Here is a 22,762-nt window from a genome sequence, read left to right as displayed (position 1 = left end):
AAAGAGTAAAGTCTGATTCACTTCAGTACATCTTAGAAATAAGGCATAACTAAAATTTTGCTAAAGATTTGTCATTGTCCTGAAACCTTCTGATGAATGAGGTCATGCTAGAGTCCATCTCAACTGTTTTGTGCTAATTTTATGCATCTTTTGTAATTCTGTTTTACAGTGGCTTCTCGTGTAAGTGAGTCACGACTGTTTATCAGAATTTATGCTATTTTCAGAGTATTTCTCCAGTAATCATAGAGTGTGAAAAGTCACCAAGAAAATATTTTGCTTTTCTGATGCATATTTACTTAATACCAGCAATGCACTTGGGTCGTCCCTTCCACATTTTTACTCTAGATCTCAAAGGAGTACCTGATTTTAATCTTTGATCTTTTTGCTTTTTCTTTTGATAAGAGAGGTTTATCAGCACTTAGTACATTCAGCAGTTTTACTAGTATCAGAACTTAACAGATGAGTAGCATTATTCTAATTTGTGACTTAGTAAAAAGATATACAAAGTAAACTTAACTAAGCTCAGTTATCAGAATTTGCTAGTGTCATAAGATTTCCACTGAAATAATTACTTCTTCCATGGAATCATTTGTTTATTGAAGACTACTAGGTCAGTATCTAGCACAGTTATCCTCATAGGATTGAATAGGTACTAGAACATACATATCACTTATCAGAGTTTAGAAACATATATCAGACAACAGTCAGTACTTAAAGACATTTATCAATTAAGCACAGAATACACAATGAGATTAATTCTGTAAACACTGAACATAAAGTCTGATAACACAGAACAAGTCTAAGCAGATTTAGAGAAAGAACCTGAAACCATTCCAAGTTCATTTACCAATCTTGTAAAAGTAGCTTCACATAATGGTTTTGTGAAGATATCTGCCAACTGTTGATCTGTGGGAACAAAATGCAATTCCACTGTACCTTCATCCACATGTTCCCTGATGAAGTGGTACCTGATGCTGATGTGCTTTGTCATTGAGTGTTGAACTGGATTACCTGTCATAGCAATAGCACTTTGATTATCACAGTAAATAGGGATTTTGAAATATGTTAACCCATAATCCAGTAACTGATTCTTCATCCAAAGAATCTGTGCACAACAGCTTCCTGCAGCAATATACTCTGCTTCTGCAGTTGATGTGGAAATTGACTTTTGTTTCTTGCTGTACCAAGAAACCAATCTGCCTCCAAGAAATTGGCAGCTTCCACTTGTGCTTTTCCTGTCAATTTTGCAACCTGCAAAATCTGCATCTGAGTAACCTATTAGTTTAAAATCTGATTCTCTAGGATACCATAATCCCAGAGCAGCTGTTCCTTTAAGATACTTAAAGATTCTTTTTACAGCTGTTAAGTGAGGTTCTCTTGGATCTGCTTGAAATCTTGCACAAAGACAGGTAGCATACATGATATCAGGTCTACTAGCAGTTAGATAGAGTAGAGAGCCAATCATACCTCTGTAGTCAGTAATATCAACTGATTTACCGGTATCCTTATCCAGTTTTGTTGCAGTGGCCATTGGAGTGGATGCACTTGAACAATCTTGCATTCCAAATTTCTTTAGCACGTTTCTGGTGTACTTGGTTTGACAAATAAAAGTGCCTTCCTCATTCTGCTTGACTTGAAGGCCCAAAAAATAGCTAAGTTCCCCCATCATACTCATCTGATATCTTGACTGCATTAGTTTGGCAAACTTCTTGCAAAGTTTGTCATTTGTAGATCCAAAAATGATATCATCAACATAAATCTGGACCAGAAGTAAGTCCTTTCCATGGTTGAGGTAGAACAGTGTTTTATCTATTGTCCCTCTGTTGAATCCACTTTCCAGAAGAAACTGAGCTAAAGTCTCATACCATGCTCTAGGAGCTTGCTTAAATCCATAAAGTGCTTTGTCAAGTCTGTAGACATAGTCTGGATGTTTGGTATCTACAAAACCTGGAGGTTGTTCAACATATACCTCTTCCTCCAATTCTCCATTGAGAAAAGCACTTTTCACATCCATTTGAAAGACAGTAAACTTTTTGTGAGCAGCATAAGCCAAAAATATCCTTATGGCTTCTAACCTAGCAACTGGTGCAAATGTTTCATCATAATCAATTCCCTCCTATTGAGAATATCCTTTTGCAACCAGCCTTGCCTTATTCCTTGTAATTATGCCATCACTGTCAGTTTTGTTTCTGAATACCCACTTTGTACCAACAACAGATCTATTCTTTGGTCTTGGTACTAGGGTCCAGACTTTGTTTCTTTCAAATTCATTGAACTCTTCCTGCATTGCTTGCACCCAATCAGCATCTTGAAGAGCTTCTTCCACTTTCTTTGGCTCAGTCTGAGAGAGAAAAGAATTGTAAAGACACTCATTTGAAGTACCTGTTCTAGTTCTGACACCTGCATCAGGATTTCCAATTATCAAATCAGGTGTATGTGATTTTGTCCACTTCCTTGCAGATGGAAGGTTTTCTCTAGAACTGGATGCTCCCCCATGATCCATGCTATCTTCATTTTCATTTTCTGATGCTCCCCCTGAAACTATGCTCTCTGAGTTGGATTCTTCAGTATTTAGATTTTCAGCACTATCAGAACTTGGCTTATCAGAACTTGACGAATCAGAACTTGAAGAGCCAGATGCATGTTCGGATGTTTCTTGAGATGTGGTAGGATCTTGAGTATGCTCCCCCTGCATAGGTGCATCTTCCTTTAACGTAGTCACCACAGTTTCAATAACATCAGAGTTTAATCCATCAGAGTTTGCAGTATCAGGACTTAGACTGTCAGGATTTTCAGTATCAGAATATGAGTCTTCATTTTCAAATCTCAGCTGATCATGGTCAATGAAATCTTTAAGACCAGTGATCTTCTTGTCATCAAAAGAGACATTGATAGATTCCATGACCACTTTTGTTCTCAAATTATAGACTCTGAAGGCTTTTATGGAAAGTGGATATCCAACAAAGATTCCTTCATCAGCTTTTAGATCAAACTTTGATAGCTGTTCAGGATGAGTCTTGAGAACAAAACACTTGCATCCAAATACATGAAAATATTTCAGATTTGGCTTCTTTTTCTTCACAATCTCATATGATGTTTTTCCATGCTTGTTAATGAGTGTTGCATTTTGAGTAAAACAAGCAGTCTGCACAGCTTCAGCCCAGAAATAGGTTGGAAGCTTTGCTTCTTCAAGCATTGTACGTGCAGCTTCAATGAGAGTTCTATTCTTCCTTTCAACAACTCCATTTTGCTGTGGAGTTCCAGGAGCAGAAAATTCTTGCTTTATTCCATGGTTTTTGCAGAACTCTTCCATTATCAAATTCTTGAACTCAGTGCCATTATCACTCCTTAAATTTTTCACAGAATCTTTGACCATTTTATCCAGCTGTGTGACATGATCAATCAAGATAGATGCAGTTTCACTTTTTGTGTGCAATAAATACACCCATGTGTATCTGGTGAACTCATCCACTATGACCAACGCATACTTCTTCTTTGCAATAGACATGACATTTACTGGACCAAATAGATCAACATGTATAAGATGATAAGGCTCGAGAATTGATGAATCAGTCTTGCTCTTGAATGAAGATTTTCTTTGTTTGGCTTTCTGACATGAATCACAAAGACCATCAGGAGCAAATACTGTGTTTGGCAGTCCTCTCACAAGATCTTTCTTGACCAGTTCATTTATTTTGTTGAAATTTAAATGAGAGAGTTTCTTATGCCAATTCCAGCTTTCTTCAATTGATGCTCTACTTAACAGACAGATTGCAGAGCCATCAGTACTTGTTGAAAGCTTAGCTTCATAAATGTTACCACGTCTGTATCCTTTCAGAATAACTTTGCCTTTAGATTTACTCACAACTTCACAGTGTTCTTCAAAGAAATCAACATGATAACCTCTGTCACAGATTTGACTTATACTCAATAGGTTGTGTTTAAGTCCTGAGACCAGAGCTACTTGTTTAATTATGACATTTACAAGATTGATATTGCCATATCCCAATGTTTTTCCAATGTTGCCATCTCCATAAGAAACACTTGGGCCACCTTTCTCCATAAAGTCTGATAGCAGGGCCTTATTTCCAGTCATATGTCCTGAACATCCACTGTCCAGAACTAGAATATTTTTCCTGTTGCCCTGCAATCACAAAGACCACTAATTATTAGTTTTAAGGACCCAGACTTGCTTGGATCCTTTGGCCTTATTAAGTTTGTTAACATTTGCAGCGGATTTAGCATTAGAGTTTATGTTAACATTTTTCTTATCAGAATTTACACTATCAGACTTAGAATCAGAATTTACACTAGAAGGAACAATGGAAACTTTCTTCAAAGAATGTTTTATTTGATAATAATCATAGTACAAACTATGATATTCCTTACAAGTATAAATGGAATGCCATAAACTGCCACAATGAAAATAAGGATTTTGTGGTTTGTATCTAACAGACTGACTCTTAACTCCTGATTTTGAAGGTAAGGAGTTAATATTCTTATTCTTCCTACAAAAAGAAGCCAGATGGTTAGAACTTCCACAGTTATGACATATTTTCCTAGGAGCATCAGGAACAGGTTTATAATCATTGCTTTTATTCACACCTTCCTTTCCATTCCTATTTTTCCTAGGTGATTTTACCTTATTTGCATTCTTGACATCTTTCAGCTTATGCTTAAGCTGCTTCTTTGTCATTAAGCCTATGTTCACTTCAGCTGTCTTTTCCTGTTTTAGTTTGTCAGAAGTTAATTCCTCTTTAACTTCTGATTTCTCATTTTCAGACTTTACAGTTACAAACTTAACAGGTTTTACCTTTGGCTTTTGCTTAACAACATGCTTAATTTCTACAGTTCCTTTATCATTCTTATCTTCTCCATAACCTAAGCCCTCTTTCCAATTTTCACTACTTAGCAAATTTTGAGTTGTTCTGCCAGAGTTAGTCCAAGTCCTGATTATCTCTCTTTCCTTTTCTAACTCAGTTTTTAGAGATTCATTCATTTTTAGCACTTCATCCCTAACATAAAAGGCATCATCTCTATCCTTCTGAGTTTGATGGAACATAACTAACTCTTTTTCTAAGAAATCATTCCTTTTCTTAAATGCAAGATTCTCAGAAGTTAATCTTTCACATGTTAAAGTTTGGTCTCTATAGCTAACAAACATGGTTTTAAGATATCTTCTCAACTCATTAATATCATCAGTATGAAAAGCATAAGTAGTCTGAGGTACCTTTGTTTCAGCAGCTTCAGAACTGCTCTCAGCACTTTCTTTATCAGCATTTGCCATCAATGCATAGTTCTCCTCACTTTCAGAGTCTGAGGTGTCTGTCCAGCTTCTCTGCTTTGTGACAAGAGCCTTGCCTCTGTCACCCTTTACCTTCTTGCAGTCAGGAGATATGTGGCCTTTCTCACCACAGTTATAGCATTTAACATTGGTGTAATCTCCTCTGTCAGACTTTCCTCCTCTGCCTTCAGATCTTCTGAAATTCTTCTTATCAGAACTTATGTTTTTCCTGGAAAACTCTTTCCCTTCCTGAACTTCCTGTATACAATCTTTGTGATTCCTTTCACCATAAGAGCACACAGCTTCATCATCTCCTTATCAGCATCAGTCTCAGGCAAGCTTTCAAAATCTGAGTCATCATCACTCTCAGAACTTGATGACTCAGTATCAGACTTTATGAAAAGAGCTTTACCCTTGTCTTTCTTTGAGGAAGCTGCTTTGGGGAATTCTTCTTCAGCCTTAAGAGCAACTGTCCTTGACTTTCCTCCTTTCCTCTTGCTTCTTTGTTCCATCTCCAGCTCATGAGTCTTGAGCATTCCATAGATTTCGTCAAGAGTTGTTTCATCAAGATTGTAGTTGTCTCTTATTGTTGTTGCCTTCAAATCCCAGCATTCAGGAAGAGCTAACAGGAACTTAAGGTTTGAATCTTCAAGATCATACTCTTTATCAACCAATGACAAATCATTCAAAAGTTTGACAAATCTATCATATAAATCATTCATTGACTCATTAGTCTTTGAGTCAAAGTGTTCATACTCTTGAGTGAGTATTGTCTTCCTGTTCTTCTTAATTGTGTCAGTTCCCTGACACCTTGTTTCCAGAGCATCCCATATCTCCTTAGCAGTCTTGCAGTTGATTACCCTGTTTGACATTACATTATCAATGGCACTATGCAGTAAGTGTCGTACCTTAGCATCCTTAGCAATTGATGCTATGTCCTCAGCAGTATAATCACTCTTCTCCTTTGGTACGGTCATTGTTGCTTCACCTGCAACTGCAACAACGAGTTTGGTTGGTTTGTGAGGACCTTCCTTGATTCTATCCAGGTATTCTGGATCTGTTGCTTCCAGGAACATGGTCATCCTTACCTTCCATATGGGATATTCAGATGGTCTCAGTATGGGGACTCTGATAGTCTCATACCGACTCTGAATTTGTGTCTTTGGTGGTTCCTCAGTTGTGGTAGGCTTAGTTGGAGTTTCTGTGTCCGACATGATTGTGTTTGGATCTTTAACTGTATATAAGTTAACAGATGGCTTTGATACCAATTGTTAGGTCACACACACACTATAGAGGGGGTGAATACAGTGTATAGTACACTCAAATCGAACTTTAAGAACTTAAGTAACAGAAAACAAACTTTATTGAAACAATAAACTCTGTTACAGTATGGAACTGTTACCTCTCAGTGATGAACAAATATCACGAGAGCTGCTAGGGTTACAATGAATAATCTTTTCTAATAATGATAACACTTATAGTGTAAACCCTATGTCTGTGTTTATATATTACACAGTTACAAGATAATCGCTAATTGATATGGAATATAATTCTGCTTCCTAAAATATATCAATCAGATATCTTTTCTTCCAAGTATTCCATTCTTTACGGAATTCCTTCTTCATGCATATCTCTTCTTATGTTTATCTCGATCTTCTTTCCTTTAATCAGCTACTGTCCTTATCTGATCATCCTTCAGCACTTAAGTTCTGATATCTATCTTCTGATGATTATCTCCTGATAATATAAGTACTGATATCCTTAAGTCCTGACTTCCGGTATAAGTACTGATCAACAGTTAAGTACTGATTTATCCTGTTCACATAAGATCTGAAAACTAAACATAAAACATATTAGCCATGACATTATCAAATATATCTAACAGGTACTGCGGTCAAGTTACTAAATGGTTGTACTGATAATTTTAAAGAAATGATTTCAGTTTGCTAATAATTGAGTTAGTTAAACAGTTTGATATCTTAGAAGTACAACTGCCTTGTTTAAATCTGACTAGTCTACTAACCAGTTATATTCAGTCCACTAGTTCAAAGAATATATGGATTAACAACTATGTATACTAATCATTTTTGCAGATTAACAAGTTCATTTCTCAAAAACTCACACAGTGCACAAACAAAATGCAAAAGAAGTGTATTTGATAACTACACACTCACACACATCACTCAGGTATGAAAGGTACACACTGTTGGACTTATTCGAATTGTATTGTAATTATCGTTTATTTAACTTATAACATGCTAAGTTAGAATCAGTTTAGAATAATTTGAATGTAAACAGTCGGTTCCTTAGATTGTAGTAGTATTTATCCCATGTAAACTGCAAGAATGGTTATGAGTTTCAGATAAAAAGCACTGCAGTAGCATGTATTAGTCTTCTGGATCTGTAAACAATACAAAACATAAAATGTATTAGGCTCTCTCATGTGTAACAATTTCTAGTGCAAGACTGTACTCTGTATTATTTTTGTGCAACTCGAAAGGGTCATACGTAGTTCTACTCAATCATCATGCATGCAACTAAACTGGTATATGTTTGATAAATAGGTTTATGTTTGATAATTCAAGTTTAAAAGGATTTGCGTAAAACACGTTTGTATTTTCAGTCAAACTCTTTTTGTGATTGCTTAAAACGAAACTAAGGTTTTAAAGTATGCTTTAATCAAGGTTCAAAATCATAAGATGACATGCAGTTGAACTCAGTTAAGGTCTACAAAGTCTGATATATATATATTGGGTAATTCTTTAACAAGCTATGCATGAAAAATTCGAATCACAAGACTAGTTTAAAAGGTATAAGTTCGTAAATGGTTTCTTATACAAAGAAGTTACTTCTTTAAACTAAACTGCAGTTAGCCTGTTTTAGCAAGAGTCTTAAAAATCCAAAATTATGCATGCAACAAGGCCAAATAAAATGTGTACAAATGAATTACACTTAACATGTTTTAAGGTCTATAAAACTATCATTGTTTGATTCAAGCTATGTATGCCTAAAATCTCACATGCTTAAATCAGAAACTAACTTGCATGAATGAAACTGAAAACCATTAAGAAACTACTTGCACTTATTCCATGTTTTAACATGATCATATTGTTTCTAAATTGGGATTCACCTACTTTTTGTTATCTTCCAAACAAAAGGGGAAGAGAATTTAAAGTGTTCTATTGTAAACTAAAGGGAAATAAAAAGGGAAAAGAGTACTTAAATGAATTTAGCCCCCTCAATTTTTCAAATGCGTGATTTTGCTAGATAATCACTATGCTTCAATATTTCTGAAATATCTAACAAGGTTTTGCAGGATTTATCCTAAGAGAGGAATCAAGCTGAGTCCCTTAAACTGTATGTGCAAAAATATTTTAAAACTCATGCATACACCAAGGGGAAGCACACACTTGAAAATTTTAAATTTTATGTTTGTTTGGCAAATACCAAAAAGGGGAAGATTGAAAGGATATCTTCGATATATTATTTATTTTGGTATTTGTACGATTAAACATAAAATTTAAGTGCAATTAGATCCTCTCCATTAGGACATGATTTTAATTGATCCAGATCAAAGTCAAATAGTCAAACCAGCTAAATTATTTTCAAAGACTATTTATAAAAAGAGACATTCCATTATTCTAAAAACAATCAAAATTATATTTTATGGAATATATCTCTAAGGCAATTTGATCAAATAAGAAATATCAAGTTATGATATTTTTTAGAGTACAGTTGCAATATCAATAAGGCAACAAACTCGAATAAGGAATATATCAGAAATATTCTTTAGAGATCTCGTGCTAAATCAAAAATGTTTTACTCTTCGCTCCAAAATATATCTCTACATATAATAAAAAGAGTTTTTATCCAAAGATTATTAATATTCATGATTGGAATATTAAAATCCAGTTCTGCAACTCAGTTCTGTATACTTACAGTAATTTTCTTCCGGTTCGTAAAATCTGCATCTCTCGAAGAAAATCATTCAAAAATACTCAAACACATTTCCTATCCTCCAAATATATCTCACATATTAGGAAATATATTCTAAGTATTTATACAAGTCAAAACTTTGGTCAAAAGATCCATCTCCTTTATTTTAAGACCAATGGTATTTTTACTCGGAAGAAAGACTGATAGAACAGTTTTATTTTTAGATAAAATGCTTCCACATGCTAGAATAACTTGAAATTTGATGTCGATCATTTAAATGGTATTTTCTAAGTATGGTAAACATTTCATCGCATTCAGAGAATTTTTGTCAGGGCACAAAAATCGAGGCAGTTGGTCCCACAGTTGACCACATTTGACCTAGTTACCATTGACTAAAGTTGACCAAACTTTGCAGGACATTATTTTATAATATTTAGATAATTATCATATTTTTTATGATATTTATTTAAGAGTTTTTGGGGTGGTCATATTTAATGGTGCTTAATCCTTAATTAAAGTGATTAAAGAATGATTAAAAGAAAAGGAAAATATATATTTAATATATATATATATATTTCAGCTGGGATTTGAATGAATACTAGCTTGTGTTTCCTTCCCACTTACAAAGAAACACAACCTACTTTCCATGTCATCAATCTATGTGATACACTTCATCCACCATCCATTCCTTCTCAAATCTCAACCATTCATTCCACCCAATTTCCTCTATAAATAAACCCCCACCCCAACCCATTTCAACCAAGCTAAAGAGCCAAATACTTGCTGGGAATTTTTCAAGAAGTGCCTCTCTTCATCTCTTTGAAATTCTATACACACACTTCTTCTCAAAAACCATCTCTCTCTTAAATATATACACATATACTTAAGGTTTTTGATATCCAAGCTTAGCTTTACCCAACCAAGCTTGTTCCCACCAACTGAGCTCATCCATCACCACTTTTTGGCCTCCCGAAGGGCTGCCCAAGTTCGTCCATAGTGCCAAAATCCGGCCGAACCTCCGGCGAATTTTTTCGGCGAACTTTTCTGACCGTTTTCCAAAAGTGGTGAGTTTTTAGCTTCTTCTTTGGTTTTCTTTATTTTGAGCTTTGTAATTAATTTCTCTACTTCATCTCAAGCTCTAATACAAGATCTCCTATTAAAAAAGGTTCTCTAAGAAAAGATAACGAAGATTCGAACTCAGAATTCGAATAAGTACTTGATCTTCAAACCGAAGCTCTAAACGAAGAAAATCTATAATATACAAGTACTTAAATCTCTAAATAACTCCTCACGAGTGAGATTTCATAAATATCTAAATAACTCCTTACGAGTGAGATTTCATATTTGACATCACGAGTTGGTCAATTACTTGCACTTCATTTATCTCGACCTTGACCAACATATTTCGTGAATATAGTATCATTACGAAAGGTATCGTCTTATAACCCCTTCTAGCATCTTCAGTGTTCCGGGGGATTGTAAGTCGATCAATAGTGATCTTCGTAATTTTGTCAAATATAAGAGACGGATTAAATCACACGAGCTGGCCAATTACTCGCACTTCTTTTATTTGGATCTTGGCCAACGCATAGTTCGTGTATATAGTCCAATTACGAAAGATATCGTATAATCCCCTTCTAGCACCTTAGTGTTGCGTGGGGTTTTTATTCAATATATATTAACTTCGTAATCATCCGTCTAAGCTTCAAAGGTGGATTTAATCACACGAGTTGACCAATTACTTTGCACTTCATTTATCTCGATCTTGGTCAACGCATAGTTCGTGTATATAGTATCATCACGAAAGGTATCACTTATAACCCCTTCTAGCATCTTCAGTGTTCTGGGGGATTATAAGTCGATCAATAGTATACTTCGTAATCATCCACCTAAACTTCAAAAGCACAAATTCAAAGACAATTACTCGCACTTCTATTATTTGGATCTTGGCTAAGAATCATAGAACATATAAAGTTGCTTGAAGTTAAAAGTATACTTTGACCGCATAATTGTCAAATCATAAGTATACTAAATCCATAAGCCTAAGAGCATAAAAGGATAGGTACAATTCCGAGATTGTAACCAAAGTATTCTTCGATCCATAAATACATAATCGAAAGAAGAAGAATACAAACGAAGTCGTAAGCCATAGTGCTTATACATATATATACAAGACTTCGTATTACTCCCATAAACATATATTTTACGGAGTAATCATACGTATAATTGACATATAAATATATATTCCGAGTTAAGTATAAGTGTTGACATTGAAGATCAAAAGAAATCATAATCCTTATTGATTATACATATAAAGGACTTCTTATATTACTCCGATTAACACATAATCCATAAAGACAGAGTTATCAAAAGTATACTTGATATAATATTATATATCTCAAGTCAAGTATACATATAGAGTATTAATATTCTTATTTGAATATTATACCATCTTTGGGATAGTACCGTAACATACTAGTTCAACACATATTTTCTCTATACTTTGTGTTTTGTGGATTGTCTTATTAGTTTCGCAGTGAGGTGAGGTGACGTGAGGTGATCTTCGTTCTAAGACCCAAGTCTCATACGCACTAGCGGGGAGTTAGTCGTATTTACACCGTGAAGAAGAGGAAAGACCCAAGACCAGATACTAAGATCCGAGACCGGTGAAAGGTAAGGAAGCCAAGTCCACACAAGGGATCTACATCAACTTTGAAGAGATAGCGGGGAGTTATTGTCCAAGATAAGTTGTGTAGGAACTACATTTATTTTGAGGTGGTGACCCTTGTGTTACGCACCAAGATAAATATTTGTAAGGGTGTAAAGGCTTCTCTGCCTACTAAAGGAGCGAGTTTATATTAAGGGAAAATCCTGAGTCCGGGAGAGGAGCTCGGGGACTGGAGTAGGGGTGAGCGGATCTATTAGAGGTTGCGCCATCGCGAACCAGGATAAAATCGCCGTGTGATATTTTCTTTTCTTGCACTTTATTTTCCGCACATATAAACTGCATAACCACTCGGTAAAGTTTTTAAAATGCCATAATAATTTTTAAATTGGTAATTAAGCTATTCAACCCCCCTTCTAGCTTAACATAGCCCTCATACGGGACCTAACACCAAGTATATCTCTGTGGGGTGCTCCAGTACTATTCGTAAAGAAGAAGGATGGAAGTATGAGACTGTGTAATGATTATCGGGAGTTAAATAAGTTGACCATTAAGAATAAGTATCCCCTTCCAAGGATAGATGACCTGTTTGACCAACTTAAGGGAGTGTGCTGTTTCTCGAAGATTGACTTGAGATCGGGTTATCATCAATTAAAGATTAAGCCTGAAGACATACCAAAGACTGCATTCAGAACCAGATATGGACATTATGAGTTCCTAGTGATGTCGTTTGGATTGACCAAAGCACCAGCTGCTTTCATGGATTTATTGATGACATCCTCATCTATTCGAAGACTAAAGAAGATCATGCTGACCATCTAAGGATTGCCCTGCAAAGGTTAAGAGAAAAGCAATTGTACGCTAAGTTTTCGAAGTGCGAATTTTGACTGGATGAAGTTCAATTCTTAGGTCATTTAGTAGAAAAAGATGGAATTAAAGTGGATCCCGTAAAGATTGAGGATGTATCCAAGTGGGAACAACCAAAGACCCCAACAGAAGTTAGAAGTTTTCTCAGGTTAGCAGGTTATTATCGAAGATTTGTAAAGGATTTTGCTAGGGTTGCGACTCCATTGACCAAGCTGACCAGGAAGAATGAGAAGTTTATTTGGACGGAGAAGTGTGAGGAAAGCTTCCAAGAGTTGAAGAGGAGATTAGTAACAGCTCTAGTACTAGCATTGCCAGATGAGACAGGAAACTTCATAATCTATAGTGATGCTTCCTTGAAAGGTTTGAATTGTGTGTTGATGCAATATGATAAGGTCATTGCTTACGCTTCCAGACAATTAAAGCCTCATGAGCAAAAGTATCCAGTACATGATCTGGACTTAGCAGCGATCGTGTTCGCGTTGAAGCTGTGGAGACATTACTTATACGGAGAAAAATGCGAGATTTACACGGATCATAAAAGCTTAAAGTATATATTCACACAGAAGGATCTAAACATGCAACAACGAAGATGGCTAGAACTGATTAAGGATTATGATTGTTCCATTAACTACCACCCAGGCAAGACCAATATAGTGGCAGATGCCCTAAGCAGGAAGGAAAGGATGAGTGCGATCAAAGTTTCTGAGGAACTCGCCAAAGAATTGGAGAAGCTGGAAATTGAAGTTTGAATGTCATACGAAAATAAAGGATAATTGTATGAGATCATTTTTCGATAAGAATTGATGGACAAGATTAAGAAGTGTTAGGAAGTTATGATGGATCAAGGGTTAAATAGTTTAACTGGAGAAGATTTTTGCACACAAAAGGATAGCAAGGGTATGTTTAGGTTTTCCTCGAGGTTATGGATTTCCAATGTGACTGAACTGAGGAATGAGATGTTGTGGGAAGCTCATAATTCCAACTATTGCATCCACCTGGGAAGCACTAAGATGTACCAAGATTTGAAGATGAACTTTTGGTAGCCAGGAATGAAAAAGGAAATTGCAAATTGGGTTAACAAATGCCATGTATGCCAGAAAGTGAAGGCAGAACATCAGAGACCAAGTGGATTGTTGCAACCTTTGGAGATTCCATAATGGAAATGGGAAGAAATCGCGATGGATTTTATGGTAGGACTACCAAAGGCGAAGGCGAACCATGATGCTATTTGGGTAATTATTGATAGCTTGACGAAGTCTGCACATTTCCTTCCAATCAATGAAAAGTATTCTTTGGACATGTTAGTCAAATTGTATTTGGATGAAATCATGACCAAGCATGAAGTCCCTATTTCAATCGTGTCTGATCGAGATCCAAGATTTAATTCCAGATTCTGGACGAAATTCCAGGAATGTTTAGGGACTAAGTTAAAAATGAGTATTGCCTACCATCCCCAGACAGATGGCCAAAGTGAAAGAACCATTCAGACGATAGAAGATCTGTTAAGGGTTTGTGCTTTAGATTTTAAAGGAAATTGGGACGAGCACTTGCCGCTGATCGAGTTTTCTTATAATAATAGTTATCATGCCAGTATAGGAATGCTTCCCTACGAAGCTCTGTATGGATGTAAGTGTAGGTCCCCTCTCTATTGGGATGAAGTAGGAGAAAAGAAATTATTAGGCCCTGAGTTGGTTCAACAAACCAAGGATGCGGTTGTATTGATTCAAAAAAGGTTAGAAGCAGCCCAAGATAGACAGAAAAAGAATGCGGACCTTCATCAAAAAGACATGGATATGGAAATAGGGTCCTTGGTATTGCTGAAAGTATCGCCCTGGAAAGGATTGGTTAGATTTGGACAGAAAGGCAAGTTGAGTCCTAGGTATATCGGACCCTTTGAGATATTAAGGAAAATTGGTAAAGTTGCCTATTAGTTGGCATTGCCACCGCAGTTATAACATATCCATAATGTGTTCCACGTGTCTATGCTGAAACGTTATATCCCTGATTCGAACCAAGTTATTGAATATGAACCAATCGAACTTCAGCCAGATTTATCCTATGTGGAACGGCCGATCTAGATCCTAGATCGTAAAGAGCGAGTTTTTAGAAATAAGTCTATTCCCATAGTTAAAGTACTGTGGCGAAATCCTCGAGTGGGAGTTAGAGTCAGAAATGCTTGACAAATATCCTCATTTGTTTAATTAGATCAGATTCTGAGGACATAATCTTTTTAAGGGGGGAAGGATATAACGACTCGTACATTTCGGTAATATTTAAATATGTAATTACTAAATTATTAAATAAATAAATTATGTATATGGGTTCCGTCAGTTGGATATTATTTTTGTTAATATTTTATTAGTTATGTGTGATTATTGGTGTTCGAGGATCGTTTGTGTAATTAGCTGTGATGTTGTGTTATTTATTTTATGGTTAAAGGTGATTTTATTCAAAATTTATTTCCATAATATTTGGACTGTCTCCAAAATTATTTTATCGTTTTATAATTTTATTTATTATTTTTAGGAATTTATAAAATTTAGAAATCAATAATTCATTAATTACTTAGTCCTGGATAATTTTCTGATTATATTTTAATGTAAATTAAATATTAAATTCAGGAATATTTTAATAATTATAAAATTTGTATTTTAGTAAGTTTGGAATATTTCGTGAATTTTAAAAATTATATTTGGAGATTTTTAGGATATATTCCACCCACGTATCGGTTCGTTTAATCGATAAAGGCAGGAATACATTTTGGTTTAGAAATTATTTTAAAACTTACAAAAAATTTATTTGACTAGTTTTATTTGGGTCGGAAATTTTGAAATCTAGTTGGGATTTATTTCAACTTATATTAATAGTGAATTATATCGTTAAAAAAAAGTACGGGTCAGATAATAGTATGTTGCGGGGTTTATAAAAACAAAAAAAAGGGCAGGGGCGGTTTAGTCGGGTATAACCCGTTTCTCTCTTTGTCTAGTTTGTGTCTCTCCTCAATCCCTAGTTCTCTTGAATCTCTTTCTCTTCTCAATTCCTCCGCTGCATCACTCCTCTCTTTCCCGTTTTTTTCCTGGTTCAGGTGAGCACTGCCGTGTTTCTTTTTCCGGCTACTCTGTTCCTTTCTCGGCTATATCTGTTCCTTTTTCTGTGGCTTCGATTTCTGGTTGGTTGTTCCTCTCTCTCCAGTTGCCGCCGCTTTGATTTCCGGCAAGGCGACTAGGGTGTGTGTGTGTGTGTATTTGTTGTGTATGTGTGTATTCGTTGTGTGTCTGTATTCGTTGTGTATGGTTGTTCGTTGTGTGTGTGTGTATGTGTGGTGCGTGTGTTTTGGTGTGCCATGCTGTGCTGAGTTGTTGCGGGTATTCCCGCATACTATATTTGTTGTTGGCTTAGCTGCAATTCTGTTGTATTTAAAACTGACCGGAATTATTGATTATTTGACAGCGGATTAAATTGATAATATTTTTATGAAATAAATGTATCCTGAACGGAAATTATTTAATTAATCGGTAAAGCCGGGATTGGAATCCGATTTAGGGTACCTCCGGGTTTTACCGCCGTCGGCGATGAGCCTCGGCGAGCCGACGGTGGACTATGATGATTCGATCTGAGTCCTACGATTTAAAATACATATTATGAATAAAATTATAAACTACGATTTAAAATTTTAAAATACCATTAAAACATAAAAATCCAGATGATAACGATTAATAATTGTATTTACTTGGTATTGGTGAATTGACGTTGTTGACTGAAGTGGATGATTGGATTTTGGACTGCGATTGATTGTGTTGTGATTGATTTGACATCGGGATGTTCGACGGGTTAGCCGATAATTAAAGGAGGTGCTGCCCGATTTTCGGAAAATAAATAACGGAAATACGAGGCCGTACCCAATGACTATCGGAACGTCGATCGGTTATATATGTAAGTACTCTGTACGAATCCTGATTATGTGCTGTGATGAAATACTTTGCGAAAACCAATAACCCTAATTTCATAAAAGGACAAATATACCTATTTTCTGAAAACAAATACCGAACCGACTTTCGAAGATGCGAACCCTAATTAATATGTGTATTATTATAATGAGAATGTTACGAGTTGGGTTTGTTAGCGTACGGGTAGATTGTTAGCGAGGATAGTCAACCATATCCGGACGTCTAATTTAGGATATTTCGATTGCTGTAGGTTGCAGTCAAAATCCTTAGCATCCCCGTCGGTGCAAGATCAGCCAGTAATAGTTGTTAAAGCGTATAAAGGCAAGTACCCCTGACCATATCTTTATGGTTCAACATATATGAATATACTGTTGTTTTATTCTCGTAGTGGAACAGAACGTTTTAATCACTCACTTCAGTCAACAACGTCAATTCCCTATGTTCAAATGGTTTTGTTAACTTGTGTTTTGGGGGAAAAGTAACTTCTGAAAATGCCTATCTCTAAATTTTGAAATAAAATGAAAATGTTTTGGAAGTGTGCTGTAATATAATTGTTTTGACAAGAGATAGGTAAGTGATTTGGAAAACTGGATAAAAATGATCAGATAATTGGATGAGTGTGCGCAGGAGGCCCGTAATGGCCTGGAAGATAGCGTAACAGGCGAAGTGGTTGCGCACCCTATTATAACCACCAGCCCAGTGTGACAGGGACCTAGCTAGTCTCTGAGTTCCGGAACAAGTTTTCATAGGATAGCCAAGATAGAGTTATCCTATGGAGATAGCCTGATTAGCTGTCTCACCAGGATCATCCAATACTTTTATATATGAGAAAGTGATTTTGAGGTTCCCGGAGAGGAACAAGTTTTATAGGTCCTGTGATGGGACAAGTTTTATGGTTCCCATAACGGAACAAATGATTTTGGGTCCCCGTAATGGGACAAATAGTTTTATGGGTCCTACGATGGGACAAACAATTTGAAAATGAAAGTAGCATGCTAAAATTTAACTCTGGTATTTACACAACACATTTAATAAAATGTTTTAGGGAGCATGCTAGCTATTAAGATCCAGTTTTCAACAGTTCACCAGTTTTCATCTGTTTACGCTTGTTGTACCTGTTTTATACTAACAAGTTGTGATTTCAGTTCCTACAATTGTTTATTATAAACTGTTTTAACTGGTATTCATATAGTGGTACAGCTGAGCGATTGATCGCTCACTCTTGCAAATATGTTTGTATATTTTCGCGTTGCAGATGCCTAGGAGATGTTGTTGTCTTGGTAAGGGCCAGTTTCCAGTTCCTCTTGTATTGAACTCCTCTGAGTGGGTTGTGTTTGACCAAGTGTGGTCTGTGAGTTGCTTTAGAATAATAATTATGACAGGTTGCTTTCAATAAGTTGGATTGTAATAAGTGTGTAACCTAAATTATACTCGAACCTGGAAAAGATCTTGTGAAAGAGTTGTTTATATTGAAATAAAAGTAAGTTGGTTGTATTATAGTTGTAGTTTAATGTTGTTAGTGACGTCAACTCCTGACCCGGGGTTGAGGCCGTCACAATAATGTTTCATTATTCGCCAAGTATTCGAAAAATGATTGATACTGTCAAATCATTCTTACTTTAAATATTTTCAGAGATTATTTTCAAACTTTATGAAAACTATTTTTAAAAGTTAGAGCGGATCCCAAAACTCGTTTTCAAATTTAAGATCTTCCTTTCGAAGGGGATTTAAATACTCACTAAAAAATCTGAGAGATTCGGCTCCGTGATGTATTTTTATATTCACAACAAGGTTCCTATTTTGATAAAAGAGTTTTTGATTACTTAACCAACACTCGGGAAGTAAAATTTTTGGAATGAGTTTGATCCATTAACAGGCATCGCCTGGGGAATATCGGTGAGTTTTTCTTTCCAACTAAATGCGACTTCTTGGTGGAGTCGTATCAATAAGTTCCTACTTGGGGAAAAGGGAGACTAGCTTTACGTTTCAGAGTCATGGATTTCATCTGAGCTAGGAGTGGCGTAAGTGGTTGAGTGGTGCCGGCCCAGCCTTATTTATTGGCCCAAATGGCCCGAAAGTTCCGCTAAGACGGTCCATTCCTTGGGAGTCCAGCATTCGGTCGACAAGTAAATCCGACTGTTCTCCTCTACATGTAGAAAATTGTGGGGTTGAACTATTGTGAGTGATCATCATGAGTGGTCTTCCTGGCGAGGAAAACTCTCGTAATGAGTTCATCATCCAGTAAGATATTTCTGCAACACTACCCAGAGCACTTCGATAGAAAGGCTACGGTTGGGTGATTGTTGAGTGTTGATAGGGTTGAGTTTTCAAAATGATGTTTTCATCAAATGAAGTATCTGGTAACTTCATTTCATTTTGATGATATTTCAAATATTGATTCTATACAAGTTTTGTCTTATAGCTTCATCTATAGGATGAACTATTTATACCTTGAACAGTGGTAGTCCAAGTAGTATTCGAAAAAGATATAAGTATATTGGAGTATCTCCTAATTTCATCTTTTCAACTTATATCTAGTTAATGATTATATTATGTACGCCAAAGATTTTCAGAAAAATGTTGAGATAAAGTTAGATATATGAGATCACCTTGCAACGATATTTTATACAGTTATAAACTGGAACTCTATGTATATTATACATGTTAGAGGATTTCAAAGATTTTGAGAAGTATATATGTATATATATACTAAATATTTTGCGACTTCGTCGCATTAAGATACCAAACTTGGTTCATTCCTTCTTGACCAAGACTTTCATGAGTACTATGAGAATGCTCATATATTGTTAATTATTATACATATTATTTCGGTAGGCTTGTTGCTCACCCTTGCTTTCTTCTTTCATCACACGACAACAGATAGACAAGATGAACAGGACCAAGCTCCCAATTCGCAAGCGGATAGGAAATGTTCCGTATTTTCCTATAGGCGTCGATGCCGCTGTAGCTGAGGTAGGAACTACCAATAGGCTAGGTTTTCAACTGTTGATGTACCAGACTTATGTATATTATGAATTGTAATAATGGCAAAGAATATGTAAATTTATTCAGAAACCCCTTTTGAGGTGTAATGACTTATAATTATGGAATAAAATGACTTGGGTTATTTTGGTATTCATCTCTGAGACTATAACTTGTAGTGTGTGTGTATTATGGGGTCACCGTACGCAGTAATTGGTTGTTTATTTAGATTAAGTGTTATTAAGGGAAATGGAACTTGTGATAAATCAGATCCCCGACCCTGGATTTGGGGGTGTTATAGAAATGGTATGAGAGCCCAGAGTTATAAACCTCAGAGATGATGTGTCGTTAAAGTGATAAGTTCACTAAGATAATAAGAACTCTTGCCAAGTTCATAGTCGGACTACCTAACGTAGTACTGAAAGTTAAAACCCTTGTGGGAACCATTATAAATAGCATGATAGAAACATAGTTCGTTATCGTATAAGGTAGCGGGGCACCGAACCCTGAGGTTGACAAGAAACAACATGGTGTTGTTTTATTACATATTGGAGATCAGATCGTGGATCTGATGGAGTACCCTAACGAGGGACTGGATGATGTTCATATTGAGGATGTAGCAGTTGAGGATGTTGTCCTAGAAGGGATTGTTGCTGAGGACAATTTTGTGGAGGATCCTTACAAGAATGAAGAAAGGACCACTGAGGAATTGAGGACCGTGGTCAGGGCGACTATCAGAGGTAGGATTGGCCGGTTATTACCATAGGTTCATTCAATTTTGCAAAGATAGGATCCCATTTAACGTGGCTAACTCTTAAGACTGAGAAGTTTGAAAGGACAGAGAAATGCGAGAACAACTTTCAAGAACTGAAGCAAAGATTGGTGACGGCCCCTATGTTGGCGTTGCCGAATGAAAAAAGGAGATTTTGTGATTTGTAGTGACGCTTCGCAAAAGGAATTAGGGTGCATGCTTATACAACATAAAAGGTAATCGCATACACGTCAATACAATTAAGAGAATATGAATTCGATATCCCACCCATGATCTTGAGCTCACGGCAATAGTTTTGCCCTAAAGATTGGAGGCACTGCTTGTATGGATAGAAGTGCGAGATTTACACAAACCATAAGAGCTCAAGTATATTTCCACGCAGAAAGAGCTCAACATGCACTAGAGAAGGTGGTTAGAGCTATTCAAGGATTATGATTATGAGATTCTTTATCATCAAGGGAAAGCCAATATGGTAGCTAACTTACTTAGTAGAAAGGAGAGACTCAAGATGATAATGTCTTTGGGAGAGTTGATAAGAGATTTTGAGAAAATGGAAATAGAAGTGAAGGTAACCAGAGCCGGTACTGAAAAGCTGTTTGAGATTGTAATGCAGCCCGAATTATTGGAAAAGATCATATGGTGCCAAGAAAAAATGATGAATGAAGGCAGAAAGCCAATGACTGGAGAAGAGATTAATACCGGGAAAGATGATAAGGGAATAATTAATGAGGTATTCCTAGAGAATTTGGGTTCCAAATGTTCAAAAGCTTAAGGACGGGATCTTAGATGAAAGCCATAGTTCGAGGAATAAGATTTAGGGCAAACGCTGAATATGATAGTCAGGGAGGTCGCCATTAAGAAAGAAGGAACGCATAACATAGAGAAGTGGAAAACAAGGTTTTTAACTTATAAGATAACCCCAATTATGGGAGAAGGATGAAACATTTTATACTGAGAAAACAGAAGTCAAGCAAGTTAGGGGGAACCAGGATGGTACTCCTATAGGGAAATTCATGGACTTGCCTAAACAAAACTTATACTTTTACCCCAAACCACCACCGTGAGGAAATAGTATGGTGGGAAATTCTTTCAGGACCATTAAGTCGCTAAGCTCTCAGAGTTCCAAGAAACAAGCTGACCCGGTCGAAGCGAGAGCCTGGCTAAAGGAAATATAGGAATCATTGAGATTCTAAGTGATTGACAAAGTGCAAAAGACTATTTTTGTCACTTACCTTCCTAAGAGAGAGGCCACTCGTCGGTGAAAGGCCAAGAAAGACACAGCGCCAGAGGTTATAATAAACTGATTAAAGTTTAGTCAATTGTTTTCGAGAAAGTACTTCCCAAGGTTATAGAGATAGTGTAAAAGCTTTAGAGCTAGAACAAAGGCGGACGAGTACGATTATTTATTAATCTAAGTTGTAAAAGTTGTCAAGATTCGTCCTGAGGACACGAATCCCAGAATGACGTGATATTTGAAGTCAATGATTAGTAGGTTCATGAAATGATTGTAATAGAAAGGAAAATAAAAAGAAACTGAAGTGGAAAGGAATATAAGGAAATAGAGTTTGAGGAATGATAAGGGAGTTGGGTATGCGGAAACCCTAAAGACTCGTAGTAATAGAAATAGAAAAGTATGTGATCATCAGGATGAGGGAGATTCACCATGAGTTAAAGTTGATGGTTGAAGACATAAATGATATATATATATATTATCCCCTTTAAGTTGGGAGTATTCGAAGATACTTTGAGATAGATTGATGGGCTAATAAGAAAACACGGATGGACTGAGGAGACAGAAAAGTAAGAAATTAGGAAATTGGATGAAGGAAGTGACCTTCAAGAATATGAGGTGTATGTAACACCAGTGACTTGATACCCAAAAAGGAGACACCAGGTACAAAAGATATCCCAACATTGAGATGACTGTTAAGAAAGATAACAGAGGAAAATGAGTAATTAGAACTAAAAAGTTCACGTTGAACACAACCAATATCTTCCAAAACATCCCTGCTATCATTACCAAATTGAGCAAGAAAAGTGGATAACCGTTGTTATCTTTTGGAGGCCATATGCATTGACCTCTTTTTAAATAAGGATGTTATTATAAAATTTGTTGTGCATATGTTGTGTACTTGATGATTTCATAAACAAAACATCTAAGTAGATTTTACTTAGTGAAATTATGTAGCACTCGACGGATAAGAATTATAGTCCCGACGGATAACTCATTATAGTCCCGACGGATGATTAACTTATTATCCATCGAGTGAGTAGCTTATGTAATAATAAGTTTGTAGCACAGTTATGTA

The sequence above is a fragment of the Apium graveolens genome, chromosome 6 (genome assembly GCF_009905375.1).
Source record: "Apium graveolens cultivar Ventura chromosome 6, ASM990537v1, whole genome shotgun sequence".
NCBI classification, from domain to species: Eukaryota; Viridiplantae; Streptophyta; class Magnoliopsida; order Apiales; family Apiaceae; genus Apium; species Apium graveolens.
Note: the sequence above shows the minus strand (reverse complement) of the source record.